Raw genomic sequence first — 20,765 nt, forward strand, 5'->3', positions numbered from 1 at the left:
TAAACCCATGTGGGCTAATTTTTGGGGCCTATACAGGCCGACACTTACTTCTGTATAGTGTGAATGCCTAATGTACCTCTAGCCATCAAATACACTACGTTTTTAGCTGTCAGGTAAACCCACGTGGGCTAATTTTTGGGGCCTATACAGGCCGGCACTTACTTCTGTATCCTGTGTGAATTCCTAATGTACCTCTAGCCATCAATTTCACTACCTTCTTAACTGTCAGTTAAACCCATGTGGGCTAATTTTCGGTGCATATACAGGCCGACAATTACTTCTGTATACTGTGAATGCCTAATGTACCTCTAGCCATCAAATACACTATGTTCTTGGCTAGCAGGTAAACCCATGTGGGATAATTTATGGGGCCTATACAGGCTGACACTTACTTCTTTATCCTGTGTGAATGCCTAATGTACCTCTAGCCATCAAATACACTATGTTCTTAGCTGTCAGTTAAACCCATGTGGGCTAATTTTTGGAGCCTATACAGGCCGACACTTACTTCTGTATCCTGTGTGAATGCCTAATGTACCTCTAGCCATCAAATACACTACGTTCTTAGCTGTCAGTTAAACTCATGTGGGCTAATTTTTGGGGCCTATACAGACAACACTTACTTCTGTATACTGTGAATGCCTAATGTACCTTTAGCCATCAAATACCTTATGTTCTTAGCTGTAAAGTAAACCCATGTGGGCTAAGTTTTTGGGCCTATACTGGCCGACATTTACTTCTGTATCCTGTGTGAATGCCAAATGTACCTTCAGCCACAGAATAGTACGTTCTTAGCTGTCAGGTAAATGCATGTGGGCTAATTTTTGGGGCCTATACAGACCGACACTTACTTCTGTATACTGTGAATGCCTAATGTACCTTCAGCCACAGAATACAGCATGCTTAGCTGTCAGGTAAACTCATAAACTCATGTGGGCTAATTTTTGGGGCCAATACTGGCCGACATTTACTTCTGTATCCTGTGAATGCCTAATGTACCTTCAGCCACAGAATACTACGTTCTTAGCTGTCAGGTAAACGCATGTGGGCTAATTTTAGGGGACTTTTATGGCCGACACTTACTTCTGTATCATGTGAATGCCTAATGTACCTTCAGCCACAGAATTCAGCATTCTTAGCTGTCAGGTAAACTCATGTGGGCTAATTATTGGGGCTTAAACTGGCCGACATTTACTTCTGTATCCTGTGTGAATGCCTAATGTACCTCTAGCCATCAAATACACTACGTTCTTAGCTGTCAGTTAAACCCATGTGGGCTAATTTTTGGGGCCTATACAGGCCGACACTTACTTCTGTATACTGTGTGAATGCCTAATGTACCTCTAGCCATCAAATACACAACGTTCTTAGCTGTCAGTTAAACCCATGTGGGCTAATTTTTTGGGCCTATACAGGCCGACACTTACTTCTGTATATTGTGAATGCCTAATGTACCTCTAGCCATCAAATACCCTACGTTCTTAGCTGTAAGGTAAACCCATGTGGGATAATTTTTGGGGCTTATACTGGCCGACACTTACTTCTGTATCCTGTGTGAATGCCTAATGTACCTCTAGCCATCAAATACACTACGTTCTTAGCTGTCAGGTAAACCCATGTGGGCTCATTTTTGGGGCCTATACAGGCCGACACTTACTTCTGTATCCTGTGTGAATGCCTAATGTACCTCTAGCCATCAAATACACTGCATTCTTAGCTGTCAGTAAAACCCATGTGGGCTAATTTTTGGGGCCTATACAGGCCGACACTTACTTCTGTATGCTGTGAATGCCTAATGTACCTTCAGCCACAGAATACAGCATTCTTAGCTGTCAGGTAAACTCATGTGGGCTAATTTATGGGGACTTTCATGGCTGACACTTTCTTCTGTATCATGTGAATGAGTAATGTACCTTCAGTCACAGAATACAGCATTCTTAGCTGTCAGGTAAACCCATGTGGGCTAATTTTTGGGGCCAATACTGGCCGACACTTACTTCTGTATCCTGTTTGAATGCCTAATGTATCTCTAGCCAACTAATACACTACGTTCTTAGCTGTCAGGTAAACCCATGTGGGCTAATTTTTGGGGCCTATACTGGCCAACACTTACTTCTGCATCCTGTTTGAATGCCTAATGTACCTTCAGCCAAAGAATACTACCTTATTAGCTGTCAGGAAAACGCATGTGGTCAAATTTTTGGGGCCTATACAGGCCGACACTTACATCTGTATACCGTGAATGCCTATTGTACCTCTAGCCATCAAATACACTACGTTCTTAGCTGTCAGTTAAACCCATGTGGGCTAATATATGGAGCCTATACAGGCCGACACTTACTTCTATATCTTGTGTGAATGCCTAATGTACCTCTAGCCATCAAATACACTACATTCTTAGCTGTCATTTAAACCCATGTGGGCTATTTTTTTGGGCCTATACAGGCCAACACTTACTTCTGTATACTGTGAATGCCTTATGTACCTCTAGCCATCAAATACACTACGTTCTTAGCTGTCAGATAAACCCATGTGGGCTAATTTTTGGGGCCTATACAGGCCGACACTTACTTCTGTATTCTTTATGAATGCCTAATGTACCTCTAGTTATCAAATACACTACATTCTTAGATGTCAGTTAAACCCATGTGGGCTAATTTTTGGGGCCTATACAGGCCGATACTTACTTCTGTATATACTGTGAATGCCTAATGTACCTCTAGCCATCAAATACACTACGTTCTTAGCTGTCAGTTAAACCCATGTGGGCTAATTTTTGGGGCCTATACAGGCTGACACTTACTTCTGTATAGTGATGTCGCAAACCTAAAATTCGCCGTTCGCGAACGGCGAACGCGAACATCGGCAAATGTTCGCGAACCGCCATAGACTTCAATAGGCAGGCGAATTTTAAAACACACAGGGACTCTTTCTGGCCACAACAGTGATGGAAAAGTTGTTTCAAGGGGACTAACACCTGGACTGTGGCATGCCGGAGGGGGATCCATGGCAAAACTCCCATGGAAAATTACGCAGTTGACGCAGAGTCGGGTTTTGATCCATAAAGGGCATAAATCACCTAACATTCCTAAATTGTTTGGAATAACGTGCTTTAAAACATCCAGTGTGTGAATACGATCAGGTATGATGTTTTATCGGTCAAGTAGTGTAAGGGTTACGCCTGTCGCCCGCTTTACAGTGACAGACCAAACTCTGACAGACCAAACTCCCCGTTTAACAGTCAGTCAGTCCATTTGCACAACCGCAAACTCCCCATTTGCACAAGGTTGGATACCAAGCTAGCCATGTCCCGTTCCTTGTCCTCACTGACATCATTGAAGGTCTCTTCCTCCACCCAGCCACGTACAACACCAAGGGTCCCCGAAAGGTGAGAACAAGCCCCCTGGGACGCCTGCTGTGGCTGGTATTCCACCTCCTCAAAGCCACCTTCCTCCTCTGACTTCTCTTCTTCAGACTCCTCTCTCTGCGTTGCCACAGGTCCAGCAATTGACAACGACAAGGCTGCTTCTGGTGGTGATGGGGACCACAACTCTTCCTCTTCATGCTCATCTACAGCCTGATCCAGTACTCTTCGCAGGGCACGCTCCAGAAAAAACGCATATGGGATGAGGTCGATGATGTTGCCTTGGGTTCGACTGACCACCAGGTTTGTCACCTCCGCAAAAGGACGCATGAGCCTACAGCCATTGTTCATGAGCATTCAGTAACGCGGCCAAAAAATACCCAGCTCCGCAGAAGGAATGAAAGAAAATGAATGTTTTTTCTATGAAAAATTATCCCGCGGATCGCTTTTGGTCTGTTCACAATGAAGCAACGACCTTATCATCTGGGGTGTGCCAACACACTCCTAGAGGTGATCGCTTCATTGTGATACACAAGCCCCTTCACCACGACAAGGTAAAGATCACGAAGGGGAATTGACACATGTATGTGCCTTTTTTTTTGTTTTTTTGCAGCCACAGTGTAGCACCAGAGGCCAGAAAAATTAGGCATGTACACATGCATGAAAAAGTAGGTATTGTTGCAGCCGCTGCTGTAGCAGCGGCCTGAAAAATTGAGGTTTTCAAGGCAGAAAGTGCACTAAAACATTGCGGCTTGAACCGTAGTTGGTGGCGGAGACGTCACGTAAGTCATCCGGCATGCAGAGAATGATTAAATACAGCAGCGTGTGGACCATTTTTAGCCCAAGGCATCTCAGTCATCACCAGGCCTTTTTTAGTCAAATGCATCCCCCACTGTCAGTCCCTTCGGGATCCATGCCTCATTCATCTTAATAAACGTGAGGTAATCAAGACTTTTTTGACCTAGGCGACTTCTCTTCTCAGTGACAATACCTCCTGCTGCGCTGAAGGTCCTTTCTGACAGCACACTTGAAGCGGGGCAGGCCAGAAGTTCAATGGCAAATTGGGATAGCTCAGGCCACAGGTCAAGCCTGCACACCCAGTAGTCAAGGGGTTCATCGCTCCTCAGAGTGTCGATATCTGCAGTTAAGGCAAGGTAGTCTGCTACCTGTCGGTCGAGTCGTTCTCTGAGGGTGGACCCCGAAGGGCTGTGGCGATGCGTAGGACTAAAAAAGCTCCACATGTCCTCCATCAACAAGACGTCTGTAAAGCGTCCTGTCCTTGCCGGCGTGGTTGTGGTGGTAGGAGGAGGATTACTTTCACCTCTTCCCCTGTTGGATTCCCGTTGTGCTGTGACATCACCCTTATATGCTGTGCAAAGCATACTTTTCAACTTATTTTGTAGCTGCTGCATCCTTTGCGACTGCCGGTAATTGGGTAACATATCAGAGACTTTCTGCTTATACCGGGGGTCTAGTAGCGTGGCCACCCAGTACAGGTCGTTCTCCTTCAGCCTTTTTATATGAGACTCCCTCAACAGGCATGACAGCATGAAAGACCCCATTTGCACAAGGTTGGATGCCGAGCTACTCATGTCCAATTCCTCGTCCTCACTGATGTCATTGAAGGTGTGTTCTTCCCCCCAGCCATGTACAACACCACGGGTACCAGATAGGTGACAACGAGCACCCTGGGATGCCTGCTGTGGTTGGTGTTCCTCCTCCTCAAAGCCACATTCCTCCTCTGACTCCTCTTCCTCGGACTCCTCTTCCAGTGTTGCCGCAGGTCCAGCAAGCGATGGTAAGGCTGTTTCTGGTGGTGGTGATGGTGACCACAACTCTTCCTCTTCCTCTTCACGCTCATCTACGGCCTGATTCAGCGCTCTTCGCAGGGCACGCTCCAGGAAAAAAACATATGGGATGATGTCGCTGATGGTGCCTTCGGTGCGACTGACTAGGTTTGTCACCTCCTCAAAAGGACGCATGAGCCTACAGGCATTGCGCATGAGCGTCCAGTAACGTGGCAAAAAAATACCCAGCTCCGCAGAGGCTGTCCTAGCACCCCGGTCATACAAATACTCGTTGACCGCTTTTTCTTGTTGGAGCAGGCGGTCAAACATTAGCAGTGTTGAATTCCAACGTGTCGGGCTGTCGCAAATCAAGCGCCTCACTGGCATGTTGTTTCGCCGCTGAATATCTGCAAAGTGCGCCATGGCCGTGTAGGAACGCCTGAAATGGCCACACACCTTCCTGGCCTGCTTGAGGACGTCCTGTAAGCCTGGGTACTTCTGCACAAAGCGTTGCACAATCAGATTCAACACATGTGCCATGCACGGCACATGTGTCAACTTGCCCAAATTCAATGCCGCCAACAAATTGCTTCCGTTGTCACACACCACTTTGCCGATCTCCAGTTGGTGCGGGGTCAGCCACTGATCCACCTGTGCGTTCAGGGCGGACAGTAGTGCTGGTCCGGTGTGACTCTTTGCTTTCAGGCAAGTCAACCCCAAGACAGCGTGACACTGTCGTATCCGGCATGTGGAATAGCCCCTGGGGAGCTGGGGGGGTGCAGTTGGTGTGTAGCAAGACGCAACAGCAGAAGAGGACTCAGCCGAGGAGGTTAGCAAAGAGGATGGAGTAGGAGGAGTAGAGGAGGTGGCAGCAGGCCTGCCTGCAAGTCGTGGCGGTGTCACCAACTCCTCTGCAGCAGAGCCACGCATTCCATGCTTGGCAGCCGCCAGCAGGTTTACCCAATGCGCAGTGTAAGTGATATACCTGCCCTGACCGTGCTTTGCAGATCAGCTATCAGTGGTCAGATGGACCCTTGCCCCAACACTGTGTGCCAGACGTGACATGATTTCCTTTTCCACAATAGAGTACAGGTTGGGGATTGCCTTTTGTGAAAAATAATTTCGGCCGGGTACCTTCCACTGCGGTGTCCCAATAGCGACAAATTTTTTGAAGGCCTCAGACTCCACCAGCTTGTATGGTAAAAGCTGGCGGGCTAAGAGTTCCGACAAGCCAGCTGTCAGACGCCAGGCAAGGGGGTGACTCTGTGAGATTGGCTTCTTACGCTCAAACATGTCCTTGACAGACACCTGACTGTGGGCAGGTGAGCAGGAACTGCTGAAGGTGAGAGGCGGAGGGGCGGGTTGTTGATAGGGGGCATGGAGGACAGCAGTGGTTGACGTGGCTGAAGATGCTGGACCAGGAGGAGGATGGTGGCTTTCAGTTTGTGTGCTGCTTTTACTCATGTGTTGATCCCATAGGCGTTTGTGATGTGAGATCATGTGCCTTCGCAAAGCAGTTGTACCTAGGTGGGTGTTGGACTTCCCACGACTCAGTTTCTTTTGGCACAGGTTGCAAATGGCATCGCTGATATCAGAGGCAGACACACAAAAAAAATGCCACACTGCTGAGCTTTGCAAGGACGGCATTCTGGTGGTGGCAACAGCTTGCGTTGATTGGCGTGCTGTCTGGCTGACCCCGGGTGCCGAATCTACATGCTGTCTGACTGCGCCACTAGCTCCTTGCGATGACCTCCTCCCCCTGCTTCCAACTCGTCTCCTCCTCCTCCTCTCTGTCTCCCCATCTGAACTTTCCCCCTCTTCTTCTGCTCTTCGAGCAGGCACCCAGGTGGCATCCACAGACACATCGTCATCATCAGCCGCTTCACTTGACAACTCAGCAAAGGCAGCAGCAGCAGGTACAACATCATCATCATCATCACAATGTATGTCCATGTGTATAATGCTGCCTGACTGAGACATATCCCCGTTATCTACATCCTCTGGCACTAATAGTTGCGCATCACTTATTTCTTCCAACTGATGTGAAAATAACTCCTCTGACGGATCAAGTGAAGCGGCTGTGGTGCTAGTGTTGGTGGTGGTGCCGGCGGGCTGGCGAGTGGTAAATTGAGAGGTGCCCGAAGCTGAGCTGGAGGAGGATGGTGCATTAAGGTTCCGAGCGGAAGCTGTAGACGATTGGGTTTCCTGTGTAAGCCAGTCAACTATGTCCTCAGAATTTTTTGAGTTCCGGGTCTGTGGTGGCCTCTGAACACTGGGCATTATTCTACGGCCTAAGGAAATCACAGCACCACGACCACGACGGCCCTTGCGGGGTGGCCTGCCTCTGCCTGTCATTTTTTTTTTTAATGTTTTGTACTATGAGTGCAAGGTGCTGTGCCACCCTATAGGAGTGTTGGGCAGTGGGTACAGTACACTCTGTGGGCCTGACAGTCACTGGCACCCAGGCAACTGCAATTATAAAAAATATATATATTTTTTTACTTTGCAAGCTGCTGTGCCACCTTATATATCAGTGGTGGGTGGGCAGTGGCACAGTACACTCTCTGTGGACCTGACAGTCACTGGCACCCAGGCAACTGCAATTATAAAACAAAAATATATTTTTTTACTTTGCAAGCTGCTGTGCCACCTTATATATCAGTGGTGGGTGGGCAGTGGCACAGTACACTCTCTGTGGACCTGACAGTCACTGGCACCCAGGCAACTGCAATTATAAAAAAAATATATATTTTTTTACTTTGCAAGCTGCTGTGCCACCTTATATATCAGTGGTGGGTGGGCACGCAGTGGCACTGCAGTGGGCACAGTACACTCTGTGGACCTGACAGTCACTGGCAGCCCAGGCAACTGCAATAATAAAAAATATTTTTTTTTTTTTTCAATTTGCAACAAGATGCTGTGCCACCGTATATATATCAGTGGTGGGCAGTGCACTGCAGTGGGTACAGTGCACTCTGTGGACCTGACACAGCACTCACTGCAATTATGACAGAGGAAAAAAAAATATTTTTTAAAATGCAAGGTACTGTGCCTGTGCCACCCGAAATGAGTGTGGTGTGCACACAGTACAGTCTGTGGTGGGTCTGTGGCCTCTCACACACAGCGGGCAGGCAACTGCAGTGTACAATAGATATATATATATATATATATATATATATATATATATATATATATATATATATAAAAAGGAAATCCTCAATTACCAGCCCTTAAAAGGGCTTTTGGGGACACTAGATATATATATATATATATATATATATATAAATTTAAAAAAATCCTCAATTACCAGCCCTTAAAAGGGCTTTTGGGGACACTAGATATATATATAAGAAGAAAAAACTCAATTACCAGCCCTTAAAAGGGCTTTTGGGGACACTATATATATATATATATATATATATATATATATATATATATATATATATATATAAAAAAATTACACAAATACCAGCCCTTAGAAGGGCTTTTTGGGGTGCTGTCAGGATGCTGTCCTTACAGCAGTAGTGGACCAAGAACACTGCAAGACCAGGAACACTGACTAACTGTCCCCAGCTTAACAGCAGCAGCAGCAGCAGCTCTCCCTGCTCTCACTAACACACACTGCTTCAGAATGATCTAAGATGGATGCTGCCCTTGCTTATTTATAGGAGGTGGGAGGGTGTGGGAGGGAGGTATGCTGATTGGCTGGAAATGTGCCTGCTGACTGTGAAGTTCAGGGTCAAAGTCTGCCTCAATGATGTATTATAGGGGGCGGACCGAACATCGCATATGTTTGCCCGCAGCGGCGAACGCGAACATGCTAAGTTCGCCGGGAACTGTCCGCCGGCGAACAGTTCGGTACACCTCTACTTCTGTATACTGTGAATGTCTAATGTACCTCTAGCCATCAAATACACTATGTTCTTAGCTGTCAGGTAAACCCATGTGGGCTAAATTTTGGGGCCTATACAGGCTGACACTTACTTCTGTATCCTGTTTGAATGCCTAATGTACCTCTAGCCATCAAATACACTACGTTCTTAGCTGTCAGTTAAACCCATGTGGGCTAATTTTTGGGGCCTATACAGGCCGACACTTACTTCTGTATATTGTGAATGCCTAATGTACCTCTAGCCATCAAATACCCTACGTTCTTAGCTGTAAGGTAAACCAATGTGGGCTAATTTTTGGGGCTTATACTGGCCGACACTTACTTCTGTATCCTGTGTGAATGCCTAATGTACCTTCAGCCACAGAATACTACGTTCTTAGCTGTCAGGTAAACGCATGTGAGCTAATTTTTGGGGCCTGTACAGGCCGACACTTACTTCTGTATACTGTGAATGCCTAATTTACCTCTAGCCATCAAATACACTACGTTCTTAGCTGTCAGGTAAACCCATGTGGGCTAATTTTTGGGGCCAATACAGGCCGACACTTACTTCTGTATCCTGTGTGAATGCCTAATGTACCTCTAGCCATCAAATACACTACATTCTTAGCTGTCAGTTAAACCCATGTGGGCTAATTATTGGGGCCTTTACAGGCCGACACTTACTTCTGTATGCTGTGAATGCCTAATGTACCTTCAGCCACAGAATACAGCATTCTTAGCTGTCAGGTAAACTCATGTGGGCTAATTTATGGGGCCAATACTGGCCGACACTTACTTCTGTATCCTGTGAATGCCTAATGTACCTTCAGCCACAGAATAATACGTTCTTAGCTGTCAGGTAAACGCATGTGGGCTAATTTTTGGGGACTTTTATGGCCGACACTTACTTCTGTATCATGTGAATAAGTAATGTACCTTCAGCCACAGAATACAGCATTCTTAGCTGTCAGGTAAACCCATGTGGGCTAATTTTTGGGGCCAATACTGGCCGACACTTACTTCTGTATCCTGTGTGAATGCCTAATGTACCTCTAGCCATCAAATACACTACGTTCTTATCTGTCAGGTAAACCCATGTGGGCTAATTTTTGGGGCCTATACTGGCCGACACTTACTTCTGTATCCTGTTTGAATGCCTAATGTACCTTCAGCCAAAGAATACTACGTTATTAGTAGAGTTGAGCGGACACCTGGATGTCCGGGTTCTGCCGAACTTTAAAAAAAAGTCCGGGTCCGTGTCCCGGACTTTTGCCGAACTTTTCCCGGACACCGAACCCCATTGAAGTCAATGGGGACCCGAACTTTCAGGCACTAAAATGGCTCTAAAACACCAAAGGAAAGGGCTAGAGTGCTGCAAATGGCAGCAAAACTTAGTTAAGAGCATGGCAAGTGCTCTGCAAACAAATGTGGATAGGGAAATAACTTAAAACAACAAAAAAAAACAGAAAAATAAAACAATGTTCTTCTTCTCTGAAGGACGAGGCCCATATGGAGTAGGAGGGAGGTTGAGGTGGTGGTGGATGTGGCGGTGTCATAGGCGTGCGCACAGGGTGTGCCAGGTGTACCTGGGCACACCCTAATCACCTAGGGCACATTAGCATTATCGCTCTGTTTGCCAGTGAGGAGATGGGAAAGATCTCCCTCGGACCTGCTCTGCTCTATTTTACTTTGCCAGCAGGGAGAGTAATGTATCGGGGCCATGTACATGTAGGCAAACACATGCATGTGTATTTAAACTTTGGGGTGCACACCCTAATGCAATAGGCTGCGCATACCTATGGGCGGTGTAGGTGGAAGCGGCGGTGGAGGAGGACCAGGGCCGGATTAAGAGCATCATGGGCTTGGTGCTGAGGATTTTGAAGGGCCTTAAGGGCCGTGCCTTGGCATGCACCCAGAGGAGGAAGGGTGCAGCCATGCATGCCTAATTCAAAATGGGATGCTGTCTCTGAAGCCCATAAACACATCCATGCATCGGCAACTGTCCCTCCTTGTCCGGCCTTCGTGCTGTGTGGGGAGGTTCTGAGGGAGCTGCCTGGATAAGCGAGCATAGAAGCCAGACTTCTGTGTTTACAAGTGACAGAAGAGCGGTAACAGTGAATATGGCCAACCCGGGGCCTATATAAAAGGTAGGGGCCTGGAGCTGCAGCTCCAATAGCCCCTACGTTAATCTGGCCCTGAGGAGGACGAGGTAGCCAACACTGCTTCTTTTCACAAATTTTAAATGAGGGTACACCCCAAATGAGTGAGAAAGAGCAAAAATGGAACAATGGGTGGGTAAGGTCGGTATCCATCGCTATTCTGCACAAGGTAAGGAAAAGTCCCGTAGGATCCATGCCTGGTTCATTTTAATGAACGTGAGCTTGTCCACATTGTCTCTGGACAGGCGGTTGCGCTTGTCTGTTATAGCGCCCCCAGCCGTGCTAAATACCCGTTTAGATAATACACTGGCTGCAGGGCACGCCAGCACCTCCAAGGCGTAAAGGGCAAGCTCAGGCCATGTGCCCAATTTGGAGACCCAGAAGTTGAAGGGGGCAGACCCGTCATTCACTACATGTAGGCGTGTGCACACATACTGCTCCACCATGTTGGTAAAATGCTGCCTCCTGCTAAGACGTTCCATCTGAGCTGCTGGTGCTGCTGTTTGTTGTGGCGTGCTGACAAAGCTTTTCCACATTTCGGCCATGCTAACCCTGCCTTCTGAGGTGCTGGCGGTGCCCTGGTTGCGTTGGCGACCTCCTCCTCCTCCTCCTCTGCCTTGTGCTTCCACTGTGGCCCTGCTGTCAGGTGGGAATGCCAGCAGCATCGCGTCTACCAGCGTGCGCTTGTACTCGTGCATCTTGCGATCGCGCTCCAGTGAGTGAATTAAGGACGGTACGTTGTCCTTGTAACGGGGATCCAGCAGCGTGGCCACCTAGTAATCAGCACAAGTTAGAATGTGGGCAACTCGGCGGTCGTTGTGGAGACACTGCAGCATGTAATCGCTCATGTGTGCCAGGCTGCCCAGAGGCAACGAAAGGCTGTCCTCTGTGGGAGGTGTATCGTCCGTGTCCTCTGTATCCCCCCAGCCACGCACCAGTGATGGCCATGAGCTGGCCTGGGTGCCACCCTGCTGTGAACATGGTTCCATATCCTCCTCCAGCTCCTCCTCCTCATCCTCCTCATCCTCCAGAACTGTGCCCCTGCTGGACAATTGTGTCCCTGGCGTTTGTGTGTGCAGGAACCCACCCTTGGGGCCCCTTGCGAATTACTGCCCTGAAAGCCTTGGAAATGTTACCTCCTCCTCCTCCTCCTCCTCATCCTGTGCCACATCCTCTTCCATCATCGCCCGAATTGTTTTTTCAAGGAGGCATAGAAGTGGGATAGTTAAGCTGAAAACGGCGTCATCGGCACTGGCCATGTTGGTGGAGTACTCAAAACAGCGCAACAAGGCACACAGGTCTCGCATGGAGGCCCAGTTATTGGCGGTGAAGTGGTGCTGTTCCACAGAGTGACTCACGCGTGCGTGCTGCATCTGAAACTCCACTATGGCCTGCTGCTGCTCGCACAGTCTTTGCAGCATGTGCAAGGTGGAGTTCCACCTTGTGGGCACGTCACATATAAGGCGGTGAGCGGGAAGGCCGAAGTTACGCTGCAGCGCTGACAGGCGAGCAGCAGCAGGGTGAGAACACCGAAAGTGCGCACAGACGGCCCGCACTTTCTGCAGCAGCTCTGACATATCGGGGTAGTTTTTAAGGAACCTCTGCACCACCAAATTCAGCACATGCGCCAGGCAAGGGATGTGCGTCAAACCGGCTAGGCCCAGAGCTGCTATGAGATTTCGCCCGTTATCGCACACCACCAGGTCGGGCTTGAGGCTCGCTGGCAGCAACCACTCATTTGTCTGCTGTTCCATGCTCCTCCACAACTCCTGCGCGGTGTGTGGTTTGTCCCCCAAACAGGCAAGTTGTAAAACTGCCTGCTGTCGTTTACCCCTGGCCGTGCTGAAGTTGGTGGTGAATGTGTTACGCTGTCCGGATGAGGAGGCGGTAGAGGATGAGGAAACGGAGTAGGAGGAGTTAGGAACAGGAGGCAAACTGAAGCGCCCTGCAATCCTCGGTGGTGGAAGGACATGCGCCAAATTGCTATCCACCTCAGGCCCATCCGCCACTGCATTTACCCAGTGTGCCGTTAGGGAGATATAACGCCCCTGACCGTGCTTACTGGTCCACGTATCGGTAGTTAGGTGGACCTTGGCACAGATGGCGTTGCGCAGTGCACACCTGATTTTTTCCCCCACTTGGTTGTGCAGGGAAGGGATGGCTTGCCTGGAAAAGTAGTGGCGGCTGGGCACGACGTACTGTGGGACAGCCACCGACATAAGGTTTTTAAAACTGTGCGTATCCACCAGACGGAATGACAGCATTTCAAAGGCCAATAATTTTGAAATGCTGGCATTCAGGGCCAGGGATCGCGGGTGGGTAGGGGGGTACTTCCTCTTCCTCTCAAGTGTTTGGGAGATGGAAAGCTGAATGCTTCCACGGGACATTGTGGAGATGGTTGGTGACCCAGGTGGTGGTGTTGCTGACAGATCGTCTGTTTGCGGGGTGGCAGGTGCCGGTATCACTACAGATGTGGCTGGAGAGGCCGAGACTGCAGCAGAAGAGGAAGCAGGATGAGCCAGAGACGTTTCTTGGTTTTGAAGGTGTCTACTCCACTGCAGCTCGTGCTTTGCACTTAGATGCCTGATCATGCAGGTTGTGCTCAGGTTGAGAAGGTTTATGCCTCGCTTCAGGCTCTGATTGCACAGGGTGCAAACCACTCGTGTCCTGTCATCAGCACATTTTCTAAAGAACTTCCACGCTAGAGAACTCCTTTGAGCTGACTTTGGTGCGCTCGTTCCCTTGCTGCGTTGGGCAGTAGCGGGCGTATTGTCTAGGGCACGGCCGCTCCGCTTCTGCACCCTGCTCCCTCTTCTGCTGTGCTGGTGGCTCTGTGCGACCACCGCCTCTTCCTCCAAACTACTCAGGTCACCTGCATGACGTTCATTCCATGTGGGGTCGAGGACCTCATCGTCCTCCACATCATCTTCCACCCAGTCTTCACCCCTGCCCTCCTTGTCGGTCTCCACAATGCTGAACGCCACAGCAGTTGGCACCTGCGTTTCGTCATCATCAGACGTGCTGCGATGGTCCTTGCATGTACTCATCTTGAGAAATAAGTGGTAGGGCATCGCTGCACTCAATCTCTTCAACTTCTGGGGCAGGGCTAGGTGGATGGCCCTGGGAAACCCTGCTGACAGAGTCCTCAAAAAGAAGAAGAGACTGCTGTATGGATTGGGGCTCAGACTGCTTGCCTGATTTCCAAGGGGGTGTGGTGAAAGACGGTTGGACATTGCCTGCAGGTGCCAACTCTGACCTTTCTGCAGTAGACTGGGTGGGAGACAATGTGAAGGAACTGGAGGCACTGTCAGCAACCCAATCTACTATCGCCTGTACTTCTTCAGGCCTCATCACGTCTAGAGGCGCATTATGCCCTACCAAATACTGATGCAGGTTCTGTCGCCTACTCACACTTGTGGAAGGTGTTTCACTTGTGCGTGTAGCTGGCACAGATCGACCACGTCCTCTCCTTGCAACAGGAGCTCTACCAGCAGCACCACGACCCAGGCCACGGCCCCTATTTGACGGTCTCCTCATATTTCTGTAATTTTTGATCTTGCCCTAGAAAGGCGTTTATTGAATAGCGGAACAAAACAACAACAGTATCGCACGGGTGTATCTCACAGTCAAATATGCAAACTATGCCGCAATTTAATGTTTTTTTACCCCAAAAGGGTGTATATTGAATAGCGGAATAGGAAAAAGGATAAAAAAACGGTGTATCTCACACGTACAAACACAGACTAGGCCCCGATTCAAATTTTTTGTACCCTAAAGGGAGGATGAGGAAGAGGAGTAGGAGGAGTTGGGAACAGGAGGCAAACTGAAGCGCCCTGCAATCCTTGGCGGTGGAAGGAGATGCGCCAAACAAATTTAAAAGGTGTATCTCACACGTACCGATACAGACTATGCCGTAATTTAATTTTCTTACACTCCAAAAGGGTGTATATTGAATAGCGGAATAGAAAAAATGTTATAATACGGTGTATCTCACACGTACAAACACAGACTAGGCCCTGATTACAATTTTTTGTACTCTAAAGGCAGGATGAGGAGGAGGAGGAGTAGGAGGAGTTGGGAACAGGAGGCAAACTGAAGCGCCCTGCAATCCTCGGCGGTAGAAGGAGATGCGCCAAACAAATTTAAAAAGGTGTATCTCACATGTACCGATACAGACTATCCCGCAATTTAATTTTTTACACTCAAACAGGGTGTATATTGAATAGCGGAATAGGACAAATTTTACAAAACGGTGTATCTCACACGTACAAACACCAACTAGGCCCCGATTACAATTTTTTTGTACCCTAAAGGCAGGATGAGGAAGAGGAGTAGGAGGAGTTGGGAACAGGAGGCAAACTGAAGCGCCCTGCAATTCTCGGCGGTAGAAGGAGATGCGCCAAACCAATTTAAAAAGGTGTATCTCACATGTATCGGTACAGAATATCCCGCAATTTAATTTTTTACACTCAAACAGGGTGTATATTGAATAGCGGAATAGGACAAATTTTACAAAACGGTGTATCTCACACGTACAAACACAAACTAGGCCCCGATTACAATTTTTTCTACCCTAAAGGCAGGATGAGGAGTAGGAGGAGTTCGGAACAGGCAGGAGGCAGACTGAAGCACCCTCAAATCCTCGGCAGTATGAGATGCGCCCCAAAAATTGGAAAGGTGTATCTCACACGTACCGACACAGACTATCACGCAATTTAATTGTTTATACCCAAAGGTTTTGATTAAATAGCGGAATAGAAAATATGATCCAAAAAAAAGTGTATGTATATCACACGTACACAACCACACTAGGCCCCAATTACTATTGTTTGTACCCCTAAAGGCAGGATGAGGAGTAGGAGGAGTTTGGAACAGGCAGCACCCTCAAATCTTCAGAAGTATGAGATGAACCCCAAAAACTTGCAAAGGTCGATCTCACACGTACCAACACAGACTATCCCGCAATTTAATTGATCCCCAAAGGTTTTTATTGAATAGCGGAATAGGAAATATGATCAAAAAAAGTGTATGTATCTCACACGTACACAACCACACTAGGCCCCAATTACTATTGTTTGTACCCCTAAAAGGCTGGATCAGGAGTAGGGGGGAGTATGGAACAGGCAGCACCCTCAAATCTTCAGAAGTATGAGATGAACCCCAAAAACCCCAAATATCATTCAGCTCTGCTGCAGGCCACAACTTAATTTTTTTTAACCCAAGGCTGTATATTGAATAGTGGAATAGAAAAAAAGTGTATGATTTTTGAAACCACTCAATATTAGCACATGTGAACTGAACACAGCAGTGTATGATCAGTCACTCAGCACAGCACAGCTGAAGGAAAAAGGCTGCACTCAGTGCCTGAAATACTTTTCTCCCTCCTCCTCAGTGGGCAAAAAAGATTGTGTTCACTGCACCCCAAAAAGATTGTGTTCACTGTACCCCAAAAAGATTGCGTTCACTGCACCCCAAAAATATTGTGTTCACTGCACCCCAAAAAGATTGTGTTCACTGCAGCCCACACACAGCAAAATTGATGTGGACCACTGACACCTGCCTATCTCCTATCCCACACCACACAGCAATATCGATTGTAGTTTGTAGAACACACTTTCCCTAAAAATCAGCAGACTCTATCCCTAACAGGATTGATAAGATCGTAGATCGGGTGACTGCAAACCCCACCCCACACAGCAATATCGATTGTAGTTTGTAGAACACACTTTCCCTAAAAATCAGCAGACTCTATCCCTAACAGGATTGATAAGATCGTAGATCGTGTGAATGCAAACCCCACCCCACACAGCAATATCGATTGTAGTTTGTAGAACACACTTTCCCTAAAAATCAGCAGACTCTCTCCCTAACAGGATTTATAAGATCGTAGATCGGGTGACTGCAAACCCCACCCCACACAGCAATGTCGATTGTAGTTGTAGAACGCACTGTCCCTAAAATCAGCAGACTTTCTCCCTAAAATGCCTACAACTCGCCCTGCCTAACACACTCCGACCTGTCCCTCAATTCTATCCGGACACAAATGTTTTTTTTTTTCCTTTCTGTCCCTAATCAGCAGCCAGCACGTTGATGTGTGCTCTCTCCCTGATCTAAACAGCAGAATGACGCCGCAGCGGCGCTGCCTCGAACTTATAAAGACTTGGTCACATGCTTCAGACGGCCAATCACAGCTACTGATTCTACTACATTTGCAGGCATGGCTGGGATGGCTTAGGCACACCAGTTAAACGCTTGTTGATTGGTTGTTGAAAGCCCGCCATGAAAAGCGCGCCAAAGCATGCAAAACCCGGAAATAAAACGAGTAAAAAAATCCAATTATTCGGTACGAACACGAATAATACAGTCCGTGTTCGCTCAACCCTAGTTATTAGCTGTCAGAAAAAAGCATGTGGTCAAATTTTTGGGGCCTATACAGGCCGACACTTACTTCTGTATACTGTGAATGCCTATTGTACCTCTAGCCATCAAATACACTACCTTCTTAGCTGTCAGTTAAACCCATGTGGGCTAATTTTTGGAGCCTATACAGGCCGACACTTACTTCTATATCCTGTGTGAATGCCTAATGTACCTCTAGCCATCAAATACACTACATTCTTAGCTGTCAGTTAAACCCATGTGGGCTAATTTTTGGGGCCTACACAGGCCGATACTTACTTCTGTATATACTGCGAATGCCTAATGTACCTCTAGCCATCAAATACACTACGTTCTTAGCTGTCAGGTAAACCCATGTGGGCTAATTTTTGGGGCCTATACAGGCCGACACTTACTTCTGTATCCTGTGTGAATTCCTAATGTAACTCTAGCCATCAAATACAGTACGTTCTTAGCTGTCAGTTAAACCCATGTGGGCTAATTTTTGGGGTCTATACAGGCCGACACTTACTTCTGTATATTGTGAATGCTTAATGTACCTCTAGCCATCAAATACCCTACGCTCTTAGCTGTAAGGTAAACCAATGTGGGCTAATTTTTGGGGCTTATACTGGCCAACACTTACTTCTGTATCTTGTGTGAATGCCTAATTTCCCTTCAGCCACAGAATACTACGTTCTTAGCTGTCAGGTAAACGCATGTGGGCTAAATTTTGGGGCCTGTACAGGCCGACACTTACTTCTGTATACTGTGAATGCCTAATGTACCTCTAGCCATCAAATACACTACGTTCTTAGCTGTCAGGTAAACCCAAGTGGGCTAATTTTTGGGGCCTATACAGGCCGACACTTACTTCTGTATCCTGTGTGAATGCCTAATGTACCTCTAGCCATCAAATACACTACGTTCTTAGCTGTCAGTTAAACCCATGTGGGATAATTTTTGGGGCCTATACAGGCTGACACTTACTTCTGTATACTGTAAATGCCTAATGTACCTCTAGCCATCAAATACACTATGTTCTTAGCTGTCAGGTAAACCCATGTGGGCTAAATTTTGGGGCCTATACAGGCCTAAACTTACTTCTGTATCCTTTTTGAATGCCTAATGTACCTCTAGCCATCAAATACAATACGTTCTTAGCTGTCAGTTAAACCCATGTGGGCTAATTTTTGGGGTCTATACAGGCCGACACTTACTTCTGTATATAGTGAATGCCTAATGTACCTCTAGCCATCAAATACCCTACGTTCTTAGCTGTAAGGTGAACCAATGTGGGCTAATTTTTGGGGCTTATACTGGCAGACACTTACTTCTGTATCCTGTGTGAATGCCTAATGTACCTTCAGCCACAGAATACTATGTTCTTAGCTGTCAGGTAAACGCATGTGGGCTAATTTTTTTGGGCCTGTACAGGCCGACACTTACTTCTGTATACTGTGAATGCCTAATGTACCTCTAGCCATTAAATACACTACGTTCTTAGCTGTCAGGTAAACCCATGTGGGCTAAATTTTGGGGCCTATACAGGCCGACACTTACTTCTGTATCCTGTGTGAATGCCTAATGTACCTCTAGCCATCAAATACACTACATTCTTAGCTGTCAGTTAAACCCATGTGGGCTAATTATTGGGGCCTATACAGGTCGACACTTACTTCTGTATGCTGTGAATGCCTAATGTACCTTCAGCCATAGAACACAGCATTCTTAGCTGTCAGGTAAACTCATGTGGGCTAATTTATGGGGCCAATACTGGCCGACACTTACTTCTGTATCCTGTGAATGCCTAATGTACCTTCAGCCACAGAATACTACGTTCTTAGCTGTCAGGTAAACGCATGTGGGCTAATTTTTGGGGACTTTTATGGCCGACACTTACTTCTGTATCATGTGAATGAGTAATGTACCTTCAACCACAGAATACAGCATTCTTAGCTGTCAGGTAAACCCATGTGGGCTAATATTTGGGGCCAATACTGGCCGACACTTACTTCTGTATCCTGTGTGAATGCCTAATGTACCTCTAGCCATCAAATACACTACGTTCTTAGCTGTCAGGTAAACCCATGTGGGCTAATTTTTGGGGCCTATACTGGCCGACACTTACTTCTGTATCCTGTTTGAATGTCTAATGTACCTTCAGCCAAAGAATACTACGTTATTAGCTGTCAGGAAAACGCATGTGGTCAAATTTTTGGGGCCTATACAGACCGACACTTACTTCTGTATACTTTGAATGCCTATTGTACCTCTAGCCATCAAATACACTACATTCTTAGATGTCAGTTAAACCCATGTGGGCTAATTTTTGGGGCCTATACAGGCCGACACTTACTTCTGTATCCTGTTTGAATGCCTAATGTACCTCTAGCCATCAAATACACTACGTTCTTAGCTGTCAGTTAAACCCATGTGGGCTAATTTTTGGGGTCTATACAGGCCGACACTTACTTTTGTATATTGTGAATGCTTAATGTACCTCTAGCCATCAAATACCCTACGTTCTTAGCTGTAAGGTAAACCAATTTGGGCTAATTTTTGGGGCTTATACTGGCCAACACTTACTTCTGTATCCTGTGTGAATGCCAAATGTACCTTCAGCCAAAGAATACTACGTTCTTATCTGTCAGGTAAACGCATGTGGGCTAATTTTTGGGGCCTTTACAGGCCGACACTTACTTCTGTATACTGTGAATGCCTAATGTACTTCTAGCCATCAAATACACTACGTTCTTAGCTGTCAGGTAAACCCATGTGGGCTAATTTTTGGGGCCTATACAGGCCGACACTTAATTCTGTATCCTGTGTGAATGCCTAATGTACCTCTAGCCATCAAATACACTACATTCTTAGCTGTCAGTTAAACCCAGGTGGGCTAATTTTTGGGGCCTATACAGGCCGACACTTACTTCTGTATACTGTGAATGCCTAATGTACATTCAGCCACAGAATACAGCATTCTTAGCTGTCAGGTAAACGCATGTGGGCTAATTTTTGGGGCCTTTTATGGCTGACACTTACTTCTGTATCATGTGAATGCCTAATGTACCTTCAGCCACAGAATACAGCATTCTTAGCTGTCAGGTAAACCCATGTGGGCTAATTTTTGGGGCCAATACTGGCCGACACTTACTTCTGTATCCTGTGAATGCCTAATATACCTTCAGCCGCAGAATACT

The sequence above is a fragment of the Pelophylax lessonae genome, assembly GCF_965119305.1.
Source record: "Pelophylax lessonae genome assembly, chromosome: 4".
Classification (NCBI taxonomy): Eukaryota; Metazoa; Chordata; class Amphibia; order Anura; family Ranidae; genus Pelophylax; species Pelophylax lessonae.